Source organism: Dasypus novemcinctus, chromosome 19 (genome assembly GCF_030445035.2).
Source record: "Dasypus novemcinctus isolate mDasNov1 chromosome 19, mDasNov1.1.hap2, whole genome shotgun sequence".
NCBI lineage: Eukaryota > Metazoa > Chordata > Mammalia > Cingulata > Dasypodidae > Dasypus > Dasypus novemcinctus.
Window position 1 is genome coordinate 1243816 of NC_080691.1, and position 25414 is coordinate 1269229.

Here is a 25414-nt window from a genome sequence, read left to right on the forward strand (position 1 = left end):
TTTGGCTGTGAGAGTGGCCACATTTGAGTAACATGAAGGCTGTCAGGAGGAAACTCCCAGGCACAGTGCTACTCTAGGCCTTGTTCTTATTGCAGATGTATAGGCTCAAAAGCATAGCCATTAGTATCAGGAATCCACTGTTGGGCCCTCCTTCCTTCCTGGTTCTTGCCGTTGCCCCTGGCGGACTGCCACTGCTCCCCAGGGTCCATGACCGTGACCCCCCGGCCAGGCGCCCAGTACCCGCCCCAGCTGTTGTTTTTAATTGTTTCCACTATGAGTATATCTAGACATTACTATATACCCTGGGCATATGCCCTGTATAACTCCCTGTCTGCCATATATATCCTGTCAATAACATCCTATATTAGTATTCCTCTGCTGCCATTGTTGAACCACTCTGTGATTCAAAACTTCCTGTAAAGTGAATCCCAACATAATGTCAGCTTCACAAGAGTCTTAGATCACCGAAATTCATATATACAATATACAGTACTTCCCCAGATCCACCATAAAACCTTTTCCCTTCCACAGCGATAATCTTTTAGCTTATTCATATCATATTTCCTGATACTGATGTACAGATTCTGGGACAATAGCTTTCAAACAAGGTGACATCTGTGCTTACTATGCGGTCCATACTTTAGATTGTACATTTTTCTAAATTTTTTAGTTATCCTATGTTTTGCCTTATGGTTTACATTATTAGTCTGTCGTCCCCTATATGTTTCTGGTGTAATATTACATGTTTTATATTCATGCTCATGTACTCTCACAGAACTCCTCTCTTGCCCCCATATTCACCTTGGTTCCATCCATTCCACATCCATTTTCCCCCTCCCCTTGAGGCCCACAATGCCAGCCAATCTCTATTTCCCAAGAAGCCATGTCCAGAGATCCTTGCAGCAGTATTCAGGGCCTGACTTTCTCAACTGCCCTAATGCCCTGGGAGCCATCCTTTCTCACGAGAGATACAGTTCTCTCTATTTGACGGCATTAGTCCTCCCCAGGGTGTGGGTCCACCCCAACTCTCACTTCTTGGGCCTCTTCCCAATGGTACACCCCACCTTGGCAAAATGAGCCTTCAGCTATTCCCCCGGAGTCCGTCCCGCATCAGACCATACCCCCTGAGCATCCTAACCAGGTGTCCCTCCTACTTATACTTTGATACGATTTTCTCAACTTTTTGTTCTCAACGGACACCTGACACTCTCCCATGTTTGTATGTTGCCCCTCCCTCCCCTGAATTTTTGGACAATATTACCCCTCTTCCCATCCCCAGCCCCCCTCAAACCCACAAAACCCCACCCGAAGGCAACCCCTTGCCCCCATTTTGTCCCTTCTTTTTGCTCATACTTACCACCAGCTCATCACAGATTCCACCCCTGCAGACGTTAACTCACATCCTTCCTCCACCCCACGATTTCCTGTAAGCCTCTTTTCCAGACTCTAGCTCTCTGAGGCAGTTTGCTTATTTCATATTATTGAGGTCATCTAGTATTTGTCCTTCAATGCCTGGGTTGCTTCACTCAACATAAGATTCTCAAGATTCATCCATGTTATCACGTGTGATTGTAGTGTATTTGTTCTTACAGCCGAGTAGTATTCCATTGTGTGTATATACCACATTTTATTGATCCACTCATCTGTTGATGGGCATTTGGATTGATTCCAACTTTTGGCGATAGTGAACAATGCTACTATGAACATTGGTGTACATATATCGGTTTGTGTTCTTGTTTTTAAGTTCTGATGGGTATATACCCAGCAGTGGTATTGCTGGGTCATATGGCAAATCTATGGTTAGGTTTTTGAGAAACCGCCAAACTGTCCTTCAGAATGGTTGGATCCTTCTGCAATCCCACCAGCAGTGGATGAGTGTTCCCCTTTCTTCACATCCTCTCCAGCATTTATGTTCTTCTGTTTTTTTCATAGCTGCCAATCTTATGGGAGTAAGATGGTATCTCATTGTGGTTTTGATTTGCATTTCCCTGATAGCTAGAGATTTGGAGCATTTTTTCATGTGCTTTTTAGCCATTTGTATTTCTTCTTTGGAGAAGTGTCTGTTTAAATCTTTTTCCCATTTTTTAAATGGGTTGTTTATCTTTTTGTTTTCAAGATATATGAGTTCTTTATATATGCAAGATATAAGTCTCTTATCAGATATATGGTTGCCAAATATTTTCTCCCATTGTGTGGGTTCCCTTTTTACTTTCTTGACAAACTCCTTTGAGGTGCAGAAGGCTTTAATTTTGAGGAAGTCCCATTTATCTATTTGTTCTTTTGCTGCTCGTGCTTTTGGTGTGATATTCATGAAGCCATTTCCTATTACAAGGCCCTGTAGATGTTTCCCTACACTGCTTTCCAAGATCTTTATGGTCTTGGCTCTTATATTTAGGTCTTTGATCCATCTTGAGTTGATCTTTGTATAAGGTGTGAGATGGTAATCCTCTTTCATTCTTCTACATATGGCTATCCAGTTCTCCAGGCACCATTTGTTGAATAGGCCATTCTCTCCCAGTTGCGAGGGTTTGATGGCTTTATCGAATATTATATGGCTATATACATGAGGTTCTATATCTGAACTTTCAATTCGATTCCATTGGTCTGTGTGTCTCTCCTTATGCAAATACCATGCTGTTTTCACTACTGTAGCTTTGTAGTATGTTTTGAAGTCAGGAAGTGTGATTACTCCTATTTCGTTTTTCTTTTTCAGTATGTCTTTGGCTATTCAGGGCCTCTTTCCTTTCCAAATAAATTTCATAGTTAGTTTTTCTAGTTCCTTAAAGAAGGCTGTGTTGATTTTTATTGGGATTGCATTGAATGTTTATATCAGTTTTGGTAGGATAGACATCTTAATAATATTCAGTCTTCCTATCCAAGAACAAGGAATATTCTTCCATTTATTTAGGTCTTCTTTGATTTCCTTGAACAGTCTTGTATAGTTCTCGGTGTATAGGTTTTTTACCTCTTTAGTTAAATTTATTCCTAAGTATTTGATTTTTTTATTTACTATTGTGAATGGTATTTATTTCTTGATTTCCTCCTGATCTTGCTCATTATTGGTGTACAGAAATGCTACTGATTTTTGTGCATTGATCTTATAACCTGCAACTTTGCTGAACTCATTTATGAGTTCTAGAAGCTTTGTTGTAGATCTCTCAGGGTTTTCTATGTATAGGATCATGTCATTTGCAAATAATGAAATTTTGACTTCTTCCCTTCCAATTTGAATGCCTTTTTATCTGGTTCTTGCCTCAGTGCTCGAGCAAGTACTTCCAAGACAATGTTAAATAGGAGCAGAGACAATGGGCATCCCTGTCTTGTTCCTGAGTTTAGAGGGAAGGATTTCAAGATTTCTCCATTGTAAACAATGTTGGCTGTAGGTTTTTCATATATACTCTTTATCATGTTCAAAAAGTTTCCTTGTATTCCGATCTTTTGGAGTGTTTTTATCAAGAAGGGGTGCTGTATTTTGTCAAATGCCTTTTCTGCATCTATAGATATAATCAGGTGATTTTTTTCCTTCAGTCTGTTTATATGGTGTATCACATTGATTGATTTTCTTATGTTGAACCATCCTTGCATACCTGGAATAAATCCCACTTGGTCATGGTGTATAATTCGTTTAATGTGTTGTTGAATACGATTAGCAAGTATTTTGTTAAGTATTTTTGCATCTAGGTTCATTAGAGAAATTGGTCTGTAATTTTCCTTTCTTGTGGTGTCTTTGTTTGGCTTTGGTACTAGGATAATGTTGGCCTCATAGAAGGAGTTCGGCAATGTTCCTTCTGTTTCGATTTTTTGGAATAGTTTCAACAGGATTGGTGTTAGTTCTTTCCGGAATGTTTTGTAGAATTCACCTGTGAAGCCGTCTGGCCCTGGGCTCTTCTTAGTTGGGAGATTTTTAATGACTGATTCTATCTCTTTGCTTGTGATTGGTTTGTTAAGATCATCAATTTCTTCTTTCGTCAATATGGGTTGCTTATGTGTTTCTAGGAATTTGTCCATTTCTTCTAAATTGTCATTTTTGTTGGAATATAGTTATTCAAAGTATCCTCTTATGATAGTCTTTATTTCTGTGGGGTCAGTGGTGATATTGCCTTTCTCATTTCTTATTTTGTGTATTTGCATCTTTTCTCTTTTTTTCTTTGTTAGTCTCACTAAAGGTTTGTCAATTTTGTTGATCTTCTCAAAAAACCAGCTCTTGGTCTTGTTTATTTTTTCAAGTTCTTTCTTTCTTATTTTCTATTTCATTTAGTTCTGCTCTTATCTTTGTTATTTCCTTCCTTCTTCTTCCTGTTGGGTTACTTTGTTGTTGTTTTTCTAATTCCGCCAAAAGTGCAGTTAGTTCTTTAATTTTTGCTCTTTCTTCTTTTTTGATATGTGAATTTATGGCTATAAATTTCCCTCTCAGTACTGCTTTTGCTGCATCCCATAAATTTTGGTATGTTGTGTTATCATTATCATTTGTTTCAAGGTAGTCATTGATTTCTTTTGAGATTTCCTCTTTGACCCACTGTTTTTCTAAGAGTGTGCTGTTTAATTTCCAAATTGTGGTGTGAAGTCTGGGCCTCCATCCCTTGCGAATTTCCAGCTTCACTCCACTGTGGCCAGAGATATTGTTTTGTATGATTTTGATCTTTCTGAATTCATTAAGCCTTTCTTTGTGGCCTAGCATATGGTCTATCTTGGAGAATGTTCCATGTGCGCTTGAGAAAAATGTATATCCTGCTGTGTTTGGGTGTAATGATCTATATATGTCTATTAGGTCCAGTTCTTCTAATATACTGTTCCAATGTTTTGTTTCCTTAGTGATTCTCTTTTGAGATGTTCTGTCCAGAGTTGATAGTGGTGTATTAAAATCCCCCACTATAATTGTAAATGCATCTATTTTTTCACTTAGTTTTTCCAGCGTTTGTGTCACGTATTTAGAGGCACCCTTGTTAGGAGCATAAATATTTATGATCGTTCGATCTTCTTGACAGATTGTCCCTTTCACTAAAATGTAGTATCCTTCTTTGTCTCTCACAATTGTTTCACATTTAAAGTCTATTTTGTCTGATATTAATATAGCCACTCCTGCCTTTTTTTGGTTGTTGTTTGCTTGTATGATTGTTTTCCAGCCATTCACTTTCAATCTCCATGTGTCTCTGGGTCTAAGATGTGTCTCTTGTAGACAGCATATTGATGGGTCATATTTCCTTATCCAGTGTCCCAGTCTGAATCTTTTGATAGGTGAGTTTAATCCATTGACATTCAGTGTTATTACGTTCAGAGAATTATTTGTGGTAGCCATATTTTGGTTGGATTTGTGTTTGTTATATTTTGTTTGTATTATTATATTTTCCCCTTCTATTTTTGTCTTTTTTTGTTCTTACACTCTCCTCCATCTCTGACTGTCCTGTTTTTTCCTTTCTTCCTGCAGAACTCCCTTAAGAATTTCTTGAAGGGGAGGTTTCTTGTTGATATACTCTTTCAGTTTCTGTTTATCTGTGAATATTTTTAACTCTCCATCATTTTTGAATGCTAGTTTAGCTGGATAGTATTCTTGGTTGAAAATTTTTTCCTTTAGTACCTTGACTATATCATACAACTGCCTTCTTGCCTCCATGGTTTCAGATGAGAAATCAGCACTTAATCTTATGGAGCTTCCCTTGTATGTGATGGTTTTCTTTTCTCTTGCTGCTTTTAGAATTTTCTCTTTGTCTTGAGCATTGGATAATTTGACAAGTATATGTCTTGGGGTGGGCCTGTTGGGGTTTATGACCAGTGGAGTGTGCTGTGCTTCTTGGATATGTACATCTGTCTCTTTCAGTAGATTTGGGAAGTTTTCAGCCATTATTTCCTGCAACACTCCTTCTGACCCCTTTCCCTTCTCTTCTCCTTCTGGAATGCCTATAATACGTATGTTTGAGCGTTTTGCATTATCATTCAGGTCCCTAAGTCCTATCTGGATTTTTTTGCGGCAGCTTGCTCGGTTGGTAGAGGTGGGGTCTGGCTGCGGACGAGGGGTCGGTCCAGGTCTGGACGAGGGGTCAGTCCCGCTTGGGACGAGGGTTCGGTCCGGCAGCAGACGAGGGATCGGTCTCACAAGGGGTTGCGCGGTTCGGCTGACGGGGTCGCCCGGAGAAGTCGGCGACGAAGGGGTCGCCTGGAGAAGCAGGCGACGAACTGGGGACAAGGGAGGCCAGGCCCTTGTCAGGGGCTCTCAGGACTGGAGGGCGCACGGCAGAAGAACTACCGCGGAGACAAGGTAAACACGCAAGTCCACTTTACTGAGGGAGAGGCAACAGTTTTATAGGGGCTGGGGAAGACTGATTGGTCGAAGCCACGCCCTGTTCTGATTGGTTGCCGGCGAAAGGTCAGTGGGCGGTACCGGACGGGGGAGGGGTGGTGGTTAGGGATTGGCTGTCGCTGTTGCTGGGGGAAGGGGCAGGGTTTAGGGATTGGTGGCTGCTGTTGCTGGGGTGGAGGGCAGACTTGAGTTTCCCGCCCATGCCTGGCTGTTGCTGCTGTCGGGGGAAGGGAAAAGGGCAGACTGGATTTTTCCACCCACGCCTGGCTGTTGCTGCTGTCGGGGGGAGGGAAAAGGGCAGACTGGATTTCTCCGCCCACGCCTGGCTGTTGCTGCTGTCGGGGGAGGGGAAAAGGGCAGACTGGAATTTTCTGCCCTGCGCCTGCGCAGGGAGAAGGAAGAAGAAGGGTGCCGCCCCACAGGCATCGTGTGGCGCCATCCGGGAGGAGGGGCGGCCGCGGAAGCATGGCTGCCGAGAAGGGGAGACCCGAGGGCACTCTGCGCCCATGCCGAGCTTCCTTCAGGGGTGGCGGTGAGTCCGACCAGCCACCCTATTATGGGGGCAGCGGCTTGGCCTGCCGCGGCTGCTCCCCCGCCAGGCCAGCAAACCACACTTCAGCCCGAGGGGTGACCGCAGTTTTTCTACCTTTTTATTGACCACTTCTACTATCTGTTTGATTTCCAATGCACTGTCTTCCACATCACTAACTCTCTGCTCTGCCTCTTCTAATCAGCTGATATTTGCTGCAAGTGTATTTTTGATTTCTTGAATTGTGGTGTTCATTTCCATCATATCTGTTATTTTTTTGTGCATGTCTGCAATTTCCCCTCCAAGTGTTGTCTTCATGTTGTAAACCTCTTTCATTACTTCATCAAATTTGTCGGTGATAAATGTTTTGAGATCTTTCATTGCTTGTGAGAAGTTCTGCTCCCCTTCCTGATTTTTAGTTTGTTGATTGGATTCAGTCATGTTTTCCTGATTACTGGTTTGGTTTGTAGATTTTTGTTGCTGTCTTGTCATCATTTTTCCTTGACGGGTTTAATCAGATCTGTAGCTTCTTTGTCTAGTCTTGGAGATTAATTAGCTGGGTTTTTTTTGCGTAAGTGTTATATCTTCTCTTTGTCAGTTTGTTCTTCCTATTCGAATTTCTTATTGCTGGTTAAGTTCACTTTAAAGGAAAGTATTAGTGCTGGGGAAAGGCAATTGCATAAGGAAGGAAAAAGTGTAAAGTAGTATTTGTGATATATGTTAACAAAGCATCAATATGAGTTCTGGGAGGATGGAGGTTAGATCATGTAAATTGTGTAGAGTTATAGTAGTAGGAAAGTACCTATAATAAGGTAGATGACTGAATATGGGAGGAATATGGTACGTACTAAGAAGCTATTGTTTTCGTGAGAGAGGGAAAGACAAAAGAAAGGTAATCATTTCAAGGGCAAATACCAGATGGAATACTAAACAAAGGTATTAGAAATTAAGAGTTAGACACTTAGTGGATCAAAGAAAGGGAGGTGGAATGTAGGAGAGATAGCAGATGGTGGAGGATATCAGGTTGTAGGGGAAAGGGGTTAGTGTAGATAGCCTAAATCTATTCACAGAGAAATGAGTCAGTGGAGGATGAGGAAACCCAGTAAATGTGAGGTGTTTCCTGCAGGTCCTATTGTATTGTTAAGATAAATAGATAAGAAGAAGATCGGGGACAAGAAATAGAGGATTAAAAAAAAAAGGAAAAGAGACTTTGGGGGATACGCTGGGAGAAAATACTAGGGGATAATGCAATGTCCAGGAATCAGAACATTAATTAAAAACTGGAATAATAAAAAAAATAGAAATAGAATAAAAATAAAAGCAAAACACAGTAAAATAAAGAAGAAAAAATGCAAACTTTGAGGGCTAGGATATTCAAGGGCCTCAGATGAACCTCAGGGCGTGGTGGATTCAGGGATGGACAGTCTGAGGTATTAAGGCCTCAGAGGTGTGAGTCTCTGGCGTGTGGGCCGCCAGAGTCCAGGGAACTCAGACCTGGCAACCTCAAGTCCGGTTAACAGGAATCCTGGGAGCACCACAGTGCATCACAGCCTTCAGGGATCCCCACAGCTGGGTGCCAGCCCTATGGGTGAGGTCTCATCCACAAGCTCTATCCTGTGTTCTGTGTCCTACAATTCACTCACTTACTAGGGTCTATTGTGTGGATATATCACCAATTGACTTCAGTACCCCTCCCATCCTGTGGTCCCCAGGAACGTCCACCTGGGGGCTCCTCTAGGCTGCAGCCAATTTAATGACCCAGATCAAATATCCAGGTCCGGGGGAGGGGCTTCAGCCAGATACGTTAATAGCAGAGTCCAAACCCGAATTCCCACGCTTTGCAAAATATTTCCCTAATCAGGTTCCAAACGTCTGCCACCCCGTGAGACCCTGGTAGTGTCTCTTTGTTGCTATCACTTTGAGACTGCTGTAGTTCCACAGCAGGACTGGGGGGGGTGGGGGCGTGGCTTTAGGCAGAAACGCCATTATTTGTGTCCGCAATCACAACTTCCCCCCGCTTTGCCCTAAAACCCCCGTCTGTCTGCCCAAATGGGTCTGCAAGCACCTCCCTTCCCACAAACCCCCAATAGGCCGCCCAGGGCCCACGAACTCCCCAGTACTGCAGAGGCTGAAAAAAAAAAACAAAGAGCAGAAACCCCACCGCAGGCCCGGCTCTGCCCGCTGCTGCCCGCCTTCGCGGCCCCGGCCCGGCTCAGGCGTCCGCCGCCCGCCGCCGCGGCCTGGATTGGCTCCGCCCAGCCCATACGCCGCCGCGGCCCGGCCCGGCTCCACTCGCTACAGCGGCCCGGCCAGATCCGGCATCCGCCGCCCACCGCCGCGGCCCGGCCCGGCCCCGCCCGCTGCCCGCCGCCCGCCGCCCGCCGCCCGCCGCCGAGGTCTGGTCCGGCTCCGCCTGGCTCCACCCGCTGCAGTGGCCCGGCCCAGCTCTGGCGTCCGCCGCCTGCCGCCGCGGCCCGGACCGGCTCCGCCCGGCTCTGCCCGCCGCCGCGGCCCAGCTCAGCCCCGCCCGGCCCCGCTCGCCACCTCCGCAGCCCGGCCTGGCCCCGCCTGGCTCCTCCTCCACCGCGGCCAGGCCCGGCTCCGCCCAACTCCGCTAGCCGCGCGGCCGCATCCAGGCCCGGCTCCGGCGTCTGCCGCTGCGGCCCGGCCTGGCTCAGCCCCACCGCACGGCGCTAGATGCCTCGGCTCCGCCTACCCAAGGAGGGAATCCTCCACACGTAGCTGGGATCTCGTGTATATTTCACAGACGGATCCTCTCTGTTACCTTCCCTCCAAATCGATGTCCAGACACCTCCGGACCAGCAAAAATCCCAAAACAATCCGGTCCCAAAGAGTCTCCAACGCCGCCCAGGAATTTATACTTTTTGGGCTGTGTTGTTTCATGGACATGTTCATCCATCTTCCTAAATAGAATAAGGAATCTTTCAGCCATTATTTGCTCCAACAACCCTTATTTGTCCTTTCCCTTCCCTTCTTCTTCTGGGATACCTATATGCATATCTATGCATTTGTGTTGTCCTTCAAATCCCTAACTCCTTACTGTATTTTTTCTATCTTTTATCAATGAATTCTACTATCTGCTTGATTTCAGATGTACTGTCTTCCACATCACTAGAGTTCTTTCCTCTGCCTCCTCATATCTGCTATTTGTTGAAAGCATATTTTTAATTTCTTGGATTGTGCCATTCATCACCATCCTATCCATTATATTTTTGAGTATGCTTAAAATTTCTTTTGTATACTCTGCAAGTGTTTTCTTAACATCCTTAATATCTTCCTTCATTTCATTAAATAGATCCTTGACATTTGTTTGGAGCACTTTGATTAGTTGTTTGATGTTATGCTCCTCTTCCTAGTTTTTAGTTTGTTCATTTGATTGGGCCACGTCTTCCTGATTATTGCTTATGTTTTATTTTTGTTGCTGCCTGGTCATCATTTTATTTTGATAGGCTTATTCAGTTGATTAGCTTCTGTAACTAGTCGGGTTTTATTTAGGTGCTGTTTGTGTGTGTGTGTTAATTTTTCTCTTGGATGCTTCGTTCTTATTCTATTTCCTTGTTGTCTAAGTTCCCTTGAAGAAAAAATATTAGGGCCAGGGAAAGCAAAAGAGGTAAGAAAAGGTATAATAGTAGTATTGATAGTAAATTGTAGCAGGAGAACCATATAAGACCAAGGAGACTGAATAGTAAACCCATGTAAGCAGTGTGGAGTGATAGGAACAAAAAATTGGAATACCTACAATGAGATGGGGAACTTAATATGGAGAAGAATATAGTATGAATTAAAAGGCCAGTGTGATCAGGAGAAAGGCAAAGAGAAAAGAAAGGACAACAACATAAAGAGGGAATAAAAGATAGAAAATAGAAGTGTTAGAAATAAAAAGTCAGGAAAACTAGAGAAGGTGGAATGTAAGAGCAACAAAAAATGGTAGCAGATAGCAAGATGTAGGAAGGAAAGTAGATAGCATTGGTAGCCCAAATGAGTACACACAGAAAATAGAATTTTGAGGATGAGGAAGCACAGAAAATAAGAAACACCACCAGCCCCATCTAATAGGGAAAAAAAATAGGGTGGGGGGATAAAGAGGAAGAAAAGCCAAAACAAACAAACAAACAAACAAACAAAAATACACCAGACAAGCTCTCAAGAAAGAAGTCCTCCTTGCATTTGAATAAATGGATTAGGAATCTGTCCTTCCCCCTTTCTCCTTTCCTCTCTTCCCTCTCTCCCAGGGCAGCAGGAAACCCATATGAGTGCTCCCCCTGAGATTCAAATGGGATCCTGATGAACCAATTTACCATACAAAATAAAGACTCTCAGTCTCTTTGAGGGAGAGCACCCACACCTTGCCAGAAACCCTAAATATGCTTTTCGAAGCCTACCAATCACTTCCTACTGTCCCCTATCTTTGGTGTGCTGCACAGGAGTAGTTAATTGCCTGATTCCACTTTCTCCCAGACCAATTTTCCCTCTCCCTGGGCATGCAGGTAAGTCAGGCTGTTTCAGCAGATTCACCTCTCACCTCTTCATACTTTCTCCTCAAGCTAGCTGGTATGCTCCTCAAAGCTCAAAAAGGGGAGCCAGACAATTGAACCTGCACTTCTTGGGCCCCTCTACATCCTTCACCACAACCCTGCCATTCTAAGAGTTTATTTGAGACCAGTTGTTACTGGATTCTATCTAGGTTCTTAGCTATGTTGCAGAAATGAATTTCAAAAGCATGCTGGGTGAGTTAGGCCAATAATTTATCCAGGTAGGGAGGGAAGAGAAATGGGAGAAAATAACAGAGCAGAGGTTTCAGGTAGAGAGGAAGTAAGTGAAAAGGGATGAAGAGGGCTTATTTAAAGCTACAGTTCCCCATTATAGATAATAAATCCCCAGGTTTACTTGCATGGCCACATGGCAGAGGAAAAATGGTGAAATTGGCACACAGAGGACAGTATGGGTCCACAGGCAAAAAAAAAAAAATGGTGAAAGTTCCACACAGAGGACAGGATGGGTCTGCAGGCACTCACTGTGATCAAGCCTCACAGTTTGCTTTTAAACTGTTAATTATTCCACCCCTTTGCTAATGGCAGGGGAGGGGGTTCCAGCGGTTTGCTGTTTTGATTGATTACCCCACCCATCAATCCCTTAGTGATGACCATGATAAAGTTCCTAGGGAACATCTGGGGCTTTTCCTTGTTCCCAGGAAGTTTTTGTTCTGCATAGCAGAATCTTGGGGGTGGAGGTCTTTCAGTAGCCATCTTGGAGGTTACCGATGTCCACGTGGACTCTCTGCCAGGATCTGTCTATTAATTCCCTATCTTACTAACCTTCTTTCCCCCATCAGAGAGTTCTACACCTTTAATCTTAAAGGGGTGCTGAAGGAAGATGATCTTTCTTCTTTAGCCACTTCCTGCTGGTTAGGGGCTCACAGACCTTACATGACAAGGTGTAGAATTCCCTTGTTACTCTATCTCAACTGGAAGAAGATGGATCTGGCATCCTGTGTGAAGTTGGATGAAGTCCCCATATGGCTAACAAGATGTTGATCCTGGAAGAAATAAATTCAATTAGAATTTTGAGAGCATATGGTCCCACTAAGAGGACACTGGACCACAGGAGTAGAAAAGGCCAGGTATTATGAGGTTATGAAGGCTGCATTTTCCTTGACATAGGTGGCTTTTATTTTGCAGGTTTTGAATACTGTCTAGGACTGTATTAAAGTAATTTACTTAGAGATGACATTTTTCCTTAAGGAAAGGACATACCCTTCCCTGTCCCACAGTTAGCATATCAAGTGCCCTGTGATTTTGCATTACCACAGCAGAAGAGAGTCTGCTTGCTCTTTTAGAGCTCCTAAGGCATGGCTGGTTTCATCTATGCTGTTAGTTATTTCCAAGGAGTGATTGAAATAGATAATGGCATTTAGTATAGATTGCCAACCCCAATTTTCAATGGTGGTGGATATGCTTAAAGCACCTAAGAGGGGGATGAGAAGGGACATTCCCTTTTTCAAAAGAAAACAAACAAGGGTTTTTTTAAGGCAATGGATTAGAGATTTAGATGATACTTTGTTTAGCTAGAATTTGCTTTAAAGTGCAGTTAACTCTCTCTGCCTTCCCTGAGGATTGGGGCTTCCAGGAACTATGGAGGTGATATTTAATTCTGAGGGCAGCTGATAGACTTGGGTTATTTTACTAGTAAAGTCTGGCCCATTATCACTTTGGAGGGACTTAGGCAATCCAAACCTGGGAACTCTTTCCTTTATGAGAGCTTTAGTCACTTCAGTTTTCATTTTTCTCTGGGTGAGAAATGCATCTACCCACTCAGTGAAAGTATCTACCAGTACTAAGAGATACTTATAGCCCTGGCAAGATGGCATGTGGGTGAAGTCTATTTGCCAGTTTTCCCCAGGGTATGATCCCCACATTTGGACAGAGGGGTTTAAAGCAGGAGGATAGTTAAGACTCCCATTGTCTGAGTTATTAATTGCACACAGGGGGCAACTCCTGGTAAGTTCCTTGACTGTTGTCACTAGGCCCTGTCCTTTGAAAACCCATTTGGCCAGGCTAGTTAGGTCACCCTAATCAGATGAGTGTCTTGGTGAAGTCCATGAAGGACTTTCCATTGCACTGCTCCTGGCAGTTAGACCTGTGTATTTTTAACAAGCCTCCCATCAGCCTCCAGGGTAAGCCTCAGGGTATATCCTGGGTATATTGTGGGACTTCAAGTACTCATACAGGTGCTGGAATAAGGGGTAGGAGGGAAACCTGGGTTTGTGCTGCTGCTTTAGCAGCTGCATCAGTTTGAGTATTTCCCTTTGTTATAGGAGTGTTTGTTTTTTGATGCTCTGGACAAAGCACAACTGCTATTTCTTGAGGTAAATCTAGGAATTCTTGCCTATGCTTACTAGTTGATCCACTGTTAGTAAGCAAGCCTTGTTCTCGCCACACAGCAGAGCATGAAGGACAAGGAAAGCATACTTCAATATTAGCCCAGCTAATATTTCCCAGCTGTTAGTTTTAAACTTTGGGTAAGGGCAATTAGCTTTGCCTTCTGAGCTGAAGTTCCAGGGGGAAGAGCTTTGGCTTCTATGGTTTTAAATTGAGAAACTGCTGTATACCCTACCTTTTCAAATTCATTCTCAATAAAACTACTTCTGTGAACCATTCAATGTCAGGGCTTACAAGAAGCTCATCTTTCAAATCTGTGCTGCTCGAGTAGTTTTGGTTAAGAGTTTTGAGGCAGGAGTGGCGGTGTCCCTCAGGATCTGACTTTGGGCCCTCTACCGGTAGTAGGGTGGCTGGATTGAGAGTCTGACACATGCTAATTGTACTTCAGGGGTTTCTAGCAATTGAGCCTGATATTTAATTAACTGGCTACCTGTGAGCCACTGGTGGCCCCTGGCCTCAAGCACATCCTTTACCTGGTGTGGGGTGAAAACTGTGAGAGGTTGCCCTCAAGTTAGTTTGCTGGCTTTCTCAATTAAAAGGGCTGTTGCCCCCACTGCTGTCAAGCAAGGTGGCCATCTCTGTGCTGTACTGTCTAGTGGTTTAGAGAAATAAGCTACAGGTCAAGAAATTTCACCCAGTTTTTGGACTAACACTTTCAGAGCTATTCCTTTCTTTTCAGTTATGTATAGAAAGAAAGGCTTGCTTAGGTTAGGAATTCCTAGAACTGGAGGGTTAACCAAGGCCTGTTTTAGGGCATGGAAGGCAGCTTCTGGCTTGCTCCCCATTCTAAGAGCTGGCTGTCAGCTTCTGCAATAGCACAGTACAGTGGCTAGGATATTTCCCAAATTTCAGTGCCCACAGTCTACAGTAAACAGCCATTCCTAGGAAATTTCTCATTTCTTCTTTGTTTGAGGTAGGGGAATACTAGTAATAGCTTGAATTCTTTCTGGGGGAGAGGCCTTTCCCCTGGAGTAAGAAGGAAACCTAAATAGGAGACTTTCTGTGGAGAGGTTTGTGCCTTGAATGCTGATACCGTGTAGCCCCTATCAGCTAGGAAATTAAGGACTAAAATGGTGTTTGCATCAGAAACTTCCTTCACAGGACTGCAAAGCAACAGATCATCCACATATTGTAAAAGGGCAGTCTGTGGCAAGTGGAGATCAGCTAGGTCCTGAGCTAACCAATTCCTCAAAATATGGGGGTTGTCTCAGAAGACTTGAGGGAACACAGTCCATGTAAGCTGGACTGGGGGCCTAGAGTTGGACTCCTGCCATAAGGCAAAAAGGAATTGGGAGTCCAGTTGGAGAGGAATGCAGAAAAAGACATCCTTTCAGTCTAGAATGGCAAACCTAGCTGCAGTTTCTGGGACCTGGTTTAGCAGAGTATAAGGGTTAGGTACAACAGGATGAATTGGTATTACAAAGTTATTGACTGCTCTTAAGTGTTGAACTATTCTGTAGGTACCGCTGGGTTTTTGCACAGGAAGAATCGGCATGTTGCAGAGAGATTGGCAGAGAATTAGCAGGCCATTCTCCAAGAATTTTTAAATGTGGGCCAGAGGCCTTTAACAGCCTCCTTCTTGAGGGGTACTGCTTTCTATGAAGGTATGGCTGGTTAACATCATAAGAAATGGAAATGGGGGGAACCTGGAGGGCCCTTCCAGGTATCCCAGTTTCCCAACCAAGAGAATTTACTTTACTCTTGATTTCCTGGGGAATAGCTGCTGATGAGACACCTGACTCTTAATCCAGAACCATGACTAAATACAGAGTTCCACATCCTGCCTTTGAGCACTGGGCTACAGGCCCCTTAGAGGTTCTATTGATCCCGACTAGTTGGATGCATGCCCCCAGAGTATGAAGTAAATCCTGCCCCAGTAAGGGGGTGGGACATTCAGGGACAATTAAAAATTGATGGCTTACAATTAGGTTTCCTATTTGGCAAAGAAGGGGTTCAGTAAAAGATCAAACTTTAGTTTTATCATCAACACCCACTACTGGGCAGGTCCTGGGGGAGGGAGGCTTGGAGTGACAGGTTAGAACTGAATAAGTGGCTCCCATATCAATTAAAAAGTGAATTTTTTTTAACCTGCCATGTCAAAGGTCACCTGGGGCTCTTCTAGTTTGATGTTCCATGGAGTTGTTCAAGGAACCACTCTTTACCCTGGGCCCCCTGAGTCCTCCATGGGGTTGGCTGTAGCCACTAGGGCCTTGGGCTGTGCCCACCCCCCCTTTGGGATTTGGCACATCCCTGAGCCCAAATGGCCTGGTTTTCCACAGTGGGGGCAGGGATACAGGGGGCTCCTTACATGGTTTAGGGCAGTTTTTCTTCCAGTGGCTAAACTCTTCACAGTTGAAGCAGGATCTCAACAGGCTGTAGCCTGGGCTGGGGTGACCCAGAGGTGCCCGGATGCCATTTGTGGCAATTGTGAGTAGCTGAGCCTTCTGCCTGTTCCTCTTGGGCCTCAACTCCTCAAAGGCCTGGTCACAGTTGTTGAAGACAGAAAATGCTACTTTTAAAAGAGAAGTCATTGAGGTTCCAGGACCTAGAACTAGGTTTTGGAGTTTTGTTTTAATATCTGGAGATTCCTGGCTGATAAAAAAAGGGTTTTAATACAATCTGTCCCTTCAGTGAGTCTGGATTAACTTGGGTATACTTTCTCATAGCTTCTACTAGTCTCCCTTGAAACAGGGCAGGATTTTCCTTTTCCATCTGGGTCATTTCCTGCATCTTATTATAATTAACAGACTTGATGATGCACTTTTTCATTCTCTCTAGTAGGCATGCTATCATATGGTCTCTTTTCCTTATGTCTGCTTGTTCACTTTGGTAGCTCCAGTTAGGATTAGCCGCTGGAACTGCCACAACCCCTACAGCATGTTGCTGGGGCTGTTCCCATCGGCATGCCACTGGGCTGCCTTCCAAATGAGGTATTTTTCTTCAGGGGTGCAGCATGAGACTAGGATAACATGCATGTCTCCCCATGATAACTCAAAATTTAGGGTTAACTTTTGGAATTCCTTGGTAAATTTATCTGAGTCTTCTGAAAATGGCCCCAACTGTTCCTTACACTGAGTTAAATCTGTCATGGAGAAGGGATCATGGACTCTAATTGTTCCTGCTTCTTCATTTGCTGTTTCCCTTATTGGGTAGAGGCTGTCCTTGCATTCCCTATTAGGGTGGAAACATGCTCCACTTCTAATGACTCCCACTGGGGTAGCTATAGGCACATGAGGCATGGAAGCAGAGGCTGGAGGGGGGAACTGAGGAGGGGATCATCTAGGATGTGGTTTCACTTTCCGAGCATAAAATGCAAGATACACTTAACCTCGTTTCCTGATATAGCACCATAAAAAGCTGAACATATGAAACCTCTTGCTGCTTTCTTTCCTTCTTACACAGGAGGTCTATTTGAAAAGTACAGTCATAATTTAGAGCACCATTTATAGGCCAATTCTGGCCACCTTCAAGGCTATACTGTGGCTGTACAGAAGACCAGTTTCTACTTCAACCCTTTGGTTGGGAGGGTTGTCCAGTTCTCAAGAATACACCCCAATGGGGAGTCTGCTGGTATGCTAGAGGCTGCACCCATTATTCTACAAAGAATGAGATGCACCTTTTAGTCAACCATTCTGGCACTGCAGAGCCCTAGTCTGACTAAATTCACCACTCCACATAATTTGGAGCTGAAGCTACGTCTCAACATCCTGAGAATATTTATTTTCAGGGCTTAATTGGCTCACAAGCATCCTTGTGGGCAGGTCTTCCGGGTATTTGATTCTGGGAATCAGAAAATGATCCCAAGCTGACTGGGGGGCCTGAGCAGTGGCTCCAAATCAAAGCACCTGAAATGTTTGTCCCAGGAGATATTTGGCTGCTCTCTTAATGGATGGGCCCAAGGAATGGGGGCCATTCAGTTTCCTGCTCTGGTTCTCGGCACCCCTACATTCCAGGGTCTGAGACCAACTGACCCAAACAGAAGTTACTGAGTTAAATCTCAGGAAACATTTGGCTGCTCTCTGATTCCTGCCACCCTGGGATATCAGAGAGCTCCTGCTGCCAGGGATACCCAGGGCAGCCTGCACTTGGGAGACAGGCCAAACAGATTTCAACCTGAAGCTGCCAAGCCGAATTGTGCTTCTTCCTCCTATGCTTCCAGAATTATTAAACACAACCTTAGTTCTGACTTTACTATCTGAGAGTTTAGCAGTTAAACCAGTTATTAAAAGGTCATTAAGTGATTAGAGGTTAACTGCTCTAGCTAATAGACTCCGGGGGTCCTGAGGCAATAGCTTCCTTGTTAAACAAAGGCACTTTCCACAAGAACTTTATTTTCAGTTTTAAAACAGACCAAAGCATCCTAATACAAACCTGCAAAGAGACCTTCAGTAAAAATGTAAAACACGGGTAAAGATTAGAAATTGCAAGGGTATTCTAGCCAATTGACCACCCTGGGGAGAACTCCCATGGCATTGGTTTTGACTCTGCCCATCGTCTTCCCACTTCATTACTTCAGGTAGGTGGGTTTGGCCAGATAGGAATGTCACCTGCAGAGGCCTGGACCAGGTGGGAGGGGTACGCTCTCAGCTCTCCATTACTGCTGTGTTTCCTCTAGAGAGTGCAGGAGAAGGTGGTGGTCACTGGCCCCAAGGGCAGACCTCTGGCTGCTAAAACAGCTTGAAAGAGCAGTAGCACAGTTAACTCCTGTCCTGTGCCCAGCTCTCCCGACTGGGGTTAGATCTAACAAGGTGGGGCACACGGCATGGACACAGAGAATTTCCAAACCCCAGACCCTTCCCTCCCAACATTGCATCCTTTGGGGGCTCATACACAAACCCGTTTAAAATAGGGAACCAAGGGAAGGCATTAAGCAGGCTATAGGCCATAGTTTCACTCACCAATAAACTCCTGGACTGGCTCACCAAATATGTTACTGGATTCTATCTAGGTTCTTGGCTATGTTGCAGAAATGGATTTCAAAAGCATGCTGCGTGAGGTGGGCCAGTGATTTATTCAGGTATGGAGGGAAGAGAAATGGGAGAAAATAATAGAAAATAACAGAGCAGGGGTTTCAGGTAGGGAGGAAGGAGGTGAAAAGGGATGAAGAGGGCTGATTTACAAGCTATAATTCCCCATTATAGATTATAAACCCCCAGGTTTACTTGCATGGCCACATGGCAGAGGAGAAATAGTGAAAGTGGCACACAGAGGACAGGATGGGTCCGCAGGCAAAAGAGCAGGGTGAGTGCCTGCTCAAGCCTCACAGTTTGCTTTTAAACTGTTAATTATTCCACCCCTTTGCTAATGGCAGGGGAGGGGGTTCCAGCTATTTGCTGTTTTGATTGATTACCCCACCCATCAATCCATTAATAACCCAATGATAAAATTCCTAGGGAACATGTGCTTTTCTTTGTTCCCAGGAAGAAGTCTTTGTTCTGGATAGCAGAATCTTGGGGGTGGTGGTGTTTCAGCAGACATCTTAGAGGTTACTGATGTCCACATGGCCTCTCTGCCAGGTTCCAGATCCATCTATTAATTCCCTATCTTACTATCCTGCTTCACGGTGAGCTTGGAAAATGCTGGGGTTTGGGGTTCAGGGAGCAGTGGGTTTAGGGAATGCAAGTTCAGAGAGTGTGGGTTTGAGGAAAATGGGGTTCAGGGGATGTGGGTTCTGAGATCACAGGTTTGGGGAATGCAGGGTTTAGGGAACACCATCCTGTCATTGGGGTAGTTTGGGGAATGCCACAGCTACCTGCCTTAAGGGCTTAGCCTTCCCCTGCTTCAGGCACAAGTACCAGAAACCCCTGGTTTTAACTTGAGCAATCATTTTTTGTTGCACTCTCCAGATCAATGTCCAGAAGCCTCCTATTTTGCGGGTTCCCTAAAAAAGGTCATTCAGAAAGGATTTTGTACTCACTGAGCCATTTTCTTGTTGGAGAGAGGATGTGGGTGCACTTACTCTGATGCCATCTTCTCCTGCTGCCTCTTGTATAGGTTTGGATGAAATTTTAAATAGCCTCTATCCATTATTGCAAGATCATGTAGAACAATTCTAATGCTGTATGTTCCATCTATTCTATTATATTCTACTTTTCCTTTCAGAACCTATGGTAACCCTATCCATGGAACTGGGGTGGGGGGAGGGGAGGGTTGCAGGAAGGACCAGGTAAACTCTGGGGATTTGTAGGTCTGTGGCTAAAATGATGGTGGGAATGTACTTTTGGAAAATATGGCAGAGGTTGGCTTCTGATGCAGGGCATTGGGGATGGGGCTATGTGAGGTACAGTGCACTTGGGGCATGCCTCTATGGAATATGAATGTGTTCATCTTGTCATAGGGTGTTATTTCAGTGGGAAGAGACCCACACAATAACCAAAAATATATATAAACTCCCATCCTGGGGAGACATGCTACATTCTCAATTAGAGGGACAAGAATCTCTTGAGAATACAGGCAGTGCCTTATGAAAGAAATCATACCAATATGTCAAGTCCTCAATATTATTGCATGTAACTATGAATCTTATTCTGCATTTGGGGTTTTAAAATGCATGCATCAATTTAAATATGACATTATCATTAAATTTTCTATTTTTATTTGATCCCTTTTGTAAACAAAAATGTCCAGTGCAGTATCCACTTAGGGTGCCCTCTCATCTTACAGGTTATCTGTTACCAGCAGGGCACCATCCTAACTAGGTTGGTCAAAAGCTGGGTTTCAAATTTTGTCACATTTGAAAGTGTGTGCGTAACACTCAAGACTACCTCCCTAGGAAGCCTCCAATGAGTAAATGGGAGGTACTACCGAATCAACTTTTGCACTTACCCCAGTGAGTCATGTAAATTCATTTTAGAAACATGCCTCAGATGTCTTTCTTTGTCAACTGATCATAGATACCAGTCCAGGATTCTCTGGGTACTGGTTCTCCTGTAGGCTATGGAGATTCACGGGGTATATAATCATGGCAGATGGTTTTGGAGCTCTGTGCTATGTCAGAGGGCCCTACTTTGGAATTCGTGCTACTGAGTGTGATGGAGCTGGACTCAGATGTGACTTTTCTACAAGTCTCTTCTTTGAGTTTTACTGAACCTGTGGTTGGCACTAGGGATGGTCCATACTCAGGAGACTTGAATTTCTGGACTGCCCATGTGCCAGCTGTGCCCTGAGCCTCAGCAGAGTGGTGACTTCTATGCTCTGGCCCAATGGTGTTACACAGGTCAGCTTACAAGGAGGTGAAGATGGTCAAACACCACACCAGGGAATCAAGAGTGCCTACAACTGTAAGCAGAGGAATTGCATCCATCATCCATGTGGAATCTAAGCCCCCTCTTGATCTAGAGGTGGAGTGGACATCCCCATCCTAGGATCCACAGAATGGAGGAATAAAATATGGAATAGAGTGGACGTAGTGTATTCTACTATAAAACTACTTTGATCAGCAATAGAAGAAATTTTAGCATCAAGGTGGAGAAAGTGGCCACAGTAGTTGCTGAGGGCAGGGAGAGGGTAGAAGACATGTGATGTGGGGGCATTTTTGGGATTTTGAGTTGCCTTAATGATATTGCAGGATCAGATACTGGACTTTCTATATCCTGCCATAACCCACTGAATGTACTGGGGGAGAGTGTGAACTACAGGGTAAACTATTATCTGTGTAGTGCAGCAGTGCCCCAAAAGGTGTTCACTGAGTGCAATGAGGTTGCTGCAATGAGGGAGGTTTTTGGTGTGGGAATAAGGGAGTGGGAGGTGGGGGACAGGGGTACACAGGAACTTCTTATACTTTTTAGTGTAACATTTTTTGTGATGTATATATCTTCAAAAACTACAGTTTACAAAAATGATGTGGTGGGGAGTGGGTTATATGGGAACCTCATGTTTTTTGTTTGTTTATGTTTTTTAAGGTAACATTCCTTGTGATCTATTAATTTAAAAATTAAAAAATCCTGCTTTATGTTCTAACACTGCATCTCAGATTCCAACTTAGGACATTGCACACCTAAGACCTTTTGAATGTGTTTACTTACTAACAGAAGACATAGATTGACTGCAGAAAAGGACACTCCTGCATTTGTAACTGAAGAAATGAGAGAAAATGTTATGCTGCATCAGTTGGAAAACAAGGTTCAACACTGGCTACTTTGGTTCCTTTGGAAGTACTGAAGACAAAACTTTTAAACAAAAAATATTTGCACCTGTGTTTTGGGTTCCAGATGACTGGATTCTTGCATTAGATAAGTGATCATGATAATACAACAAAGATAATTTTAAAAATGTTTTCTCCACAATCTCCTTCTGTGGGAGAAACATGTCACTGAACTATCTAGCTTCTTTAATCTTGATATTATCTGCTGAATATCTTTTATTCTTTTTTTTAAAATAAAGTTTATTTTAAAAGAGGTTTTATATTACAGAAAAGTTACATTGAAAGTATAAGAAATTTTCTTATACACCACTATTACCCTTCCCACATCTTTATTAATAACATCTTACAATTGTGTGGTACATTTGTTGCAATTGATGAACAAGTATTGAAGCATTACTACTAACCAAAATCTCTAGCTTACATTGTAGTTTACAGTTAATTCCAATGACCTAAAAATGCCCTATGTTCCACCTATTATTCCCTCACCCTCCTCTCAAATTCTTTGGTAGTCACTATCTTTAACTGGTCTTCCATAACCACATTATTAAAAAGTTTACTTTCTCCATTGTTGCATTCCCCCCTCGTGTTTGTTAATTCCTGAACCTTGAGGATTTTGGAATGGTGATGCCTGTTCTGCCTCAGGTTAAAAGGGGGTTTAGGTTTTACAGGGAAGAAGGGATGAACTTTTTGTTTTTGGCTTTGTTTTTGTTTTATTTTTTTTAATGTTACATTAAAAAAATATGAGGTCCCCATATAGCCCCGACCCCCCTCACCCCACTCCTCCCACATCAACAACCTCTTTCATCATCATGAGACATTCATTGCACTTGGTGAATACATTTTGGAGCACAGCTGCACCACATGGATAGTGGTTTACACTGTAGTTTACACTCTCCCCCAGTCCAACCAGTGGGCCATGGAAGGACATACAATGCCTAGCAACTGTTCCTGTGGTACCACCCAGGACAATTCCAAGTCCTGAAAATGCTCCCACATCATATCTCTTCTTCCCTCTCCCTACCATCAGCAGCTACCTTGGCCACTTTCTCCACATCAATGCTACATTTTCTTCCATTACTAATCACAATAGGTCCAGAATGGAATATCAGTAACTCCATTCTAATCCATACTATATTCCTCCATCCTGTGGACCCTGGGATGGTTATGTCCACTCCACCTCGATATCGAAAGGGGCCTTAAATTCCACATGGATGATGGTTGCAATTCTCCTGTTTGCAGTTGTAGGCACTCTTGGCTCCCTGGTATGGTGGTTGACCTTCTTCATCTCCCTGTTGGCTGGGTGGAGTAAGTCCAATAAACCAGAGATTAGGAGTTGCAGGTCTATTAAGGATCAGGGCCTGGATATCACATGGACAGTCCAGAGATTCAGGTCCCCTGAGCATACACCAAACCCCAGCACCAACCACAGGTCTGGTAAAAGTAACAGGAGAGTCTTATGAACAAAGATCACATCTGAGTTCAACTCCATCACACTCAGGAACACAAACTCCAAAATAGAGCCAAGTGACATGCAATTGAACTTCATCTGCCCTGACCATAGAACATGTGGGTCTCTGTAGCCCTCAGAAGAACCAATACCTGGGCTTGTATCTACTTTGGCTGTCTCTGGGACCCTGCTGGGGCGTACATAAGAGCAACCCCTCTGATTACCTCCTGACTGTTTTTTGGAGACTTATAGCCATATGAACTCATTTGTCCTTTCCACTTCCCCCTTTTATTCAAGGTCAAAAAGCATTTCTGACACCTGATATTACATGTAGACTGAGATATTCTGCTGCTCTGAGTTGATCCTTTTATTCAAGGTCGTTTTCTACTTACACCATCAGCTGGTACTTGGTAGTAATCCCTCGGCACCAGGGAGGCTCATCCCTAGGAGTCATGTCCCATGCTGGGGGGAAGGTAATGCATTTACATGCTGAGTTTGGCTTTCATACTGTCCACCTTTGAGCAACATGAAGGCTCTCAGGAGGTAATTCTTAGGCACCCTGAAGCTCTAGGCCTAGTTCTTATTTCAGGCGCACAGGCTGACAAGCATAGTCATTAGTATCAAGGGCTCATTGTTGGACCATCACTTTTTATTGGTCTTAGCCATTGCACTTGGGGGATTTGTTGCTGTTCCATTGGGGAATGTGATAGAGTTCCACTGGCCAGGAACCCAGCACTCCCTCAGTTGTCGTTTTTAACTGTAACCACTATGAAAATATCCAAACTTTTTTTGTACCCTGTATACATGCCCGAGAGAACTTCCTTCCAATCATTTGCCTGCTATCAATAACATCCCACACCAATATTCCTCCCCTGCCATAGTGGTGCCTCTCTGTGATCCAAAACTTCTTTGAAAATGAAACCTACTATATTACCAGGTTCAATTAATAGTAAAATGGAATACAGTGATGGGTTTAAAGATTAGATATACCATAATAATTTAGAAAAATTAAAGTAAAAGTAAATCAGGGAATCAAAAAAGTTAAAAATGAAAAAGCTTTGTTTTTGATGTTTTGTCTTTTATCACTGCTATAAGTGCTGCCCTATATGTACAATGGCAAGGGAATTTCTTCCATTTCTTCCTCAGTGTCTACATTCTTTCTTTTTCTTTTTCCTTTTCCTTTTTTTTCTAATTATTGTTTGTCTTCAAATATTTTACATCACAGTAATTCTTATATAGAGTATATGGAACTCCCACATATCCAGCATCAAACACTTTGTCCCTTCCCCAGCAATTATCTTTTTACATATTCATATATTTCCTGCAACTGATGTACAGATATTGAGACAATAGCTCTCAAACATGGTTACATTTGGGTTTACATTATGGTCTACATTTTAGCCTATAGGCTTTTATACATTTTTGGTGTAATTTAACGTGTCCTATATCCATCTTTGCAAAATCTTGTGGAACACTTCCATTGCCCCACAGTTACACTGATTCCATCTATTCAATACTTCTTCCCCCCCGCCCCCCTCAGAGCCCACCATGAAAATCAATCTTCATTACTTGAAGGACCATATTGAGAGATACTTGCAACAATGTTGAGGGCTTGACATGCTGGACTGCCCTAACCCATTGGGAGCCATCAACTCTCTCTCGAGATATAATTCCCTCTATTTGAAAACATCAGTCCTCCCCAGAATGTGGGTATACCTTCACTCTCATTGTATGGGTCTCCATCCAGTGATATAACCCACTATGATAAAATGAGTATTCAACAAGCCCTAGAAGCCTGCCTTTTGTCAGATTCTCCCCTTTAAGTATCTTAAATGGGTAACCTTCCTTATATTTTTGAAAAAGTTTCCTCAACATTATACTTTCAACCATATACCTGACAACCTCCTATGTTCAACTGTTCTCCCTAACTTCCCCCCTATTCCTTGGGCCATCTTACCCATCCTCCCATCCCGAGCCCCCACAAGCCCACAAAGCCCCACCCAAAGGTATCCTTATGCCCCCATTTTATCCATTCCATGTA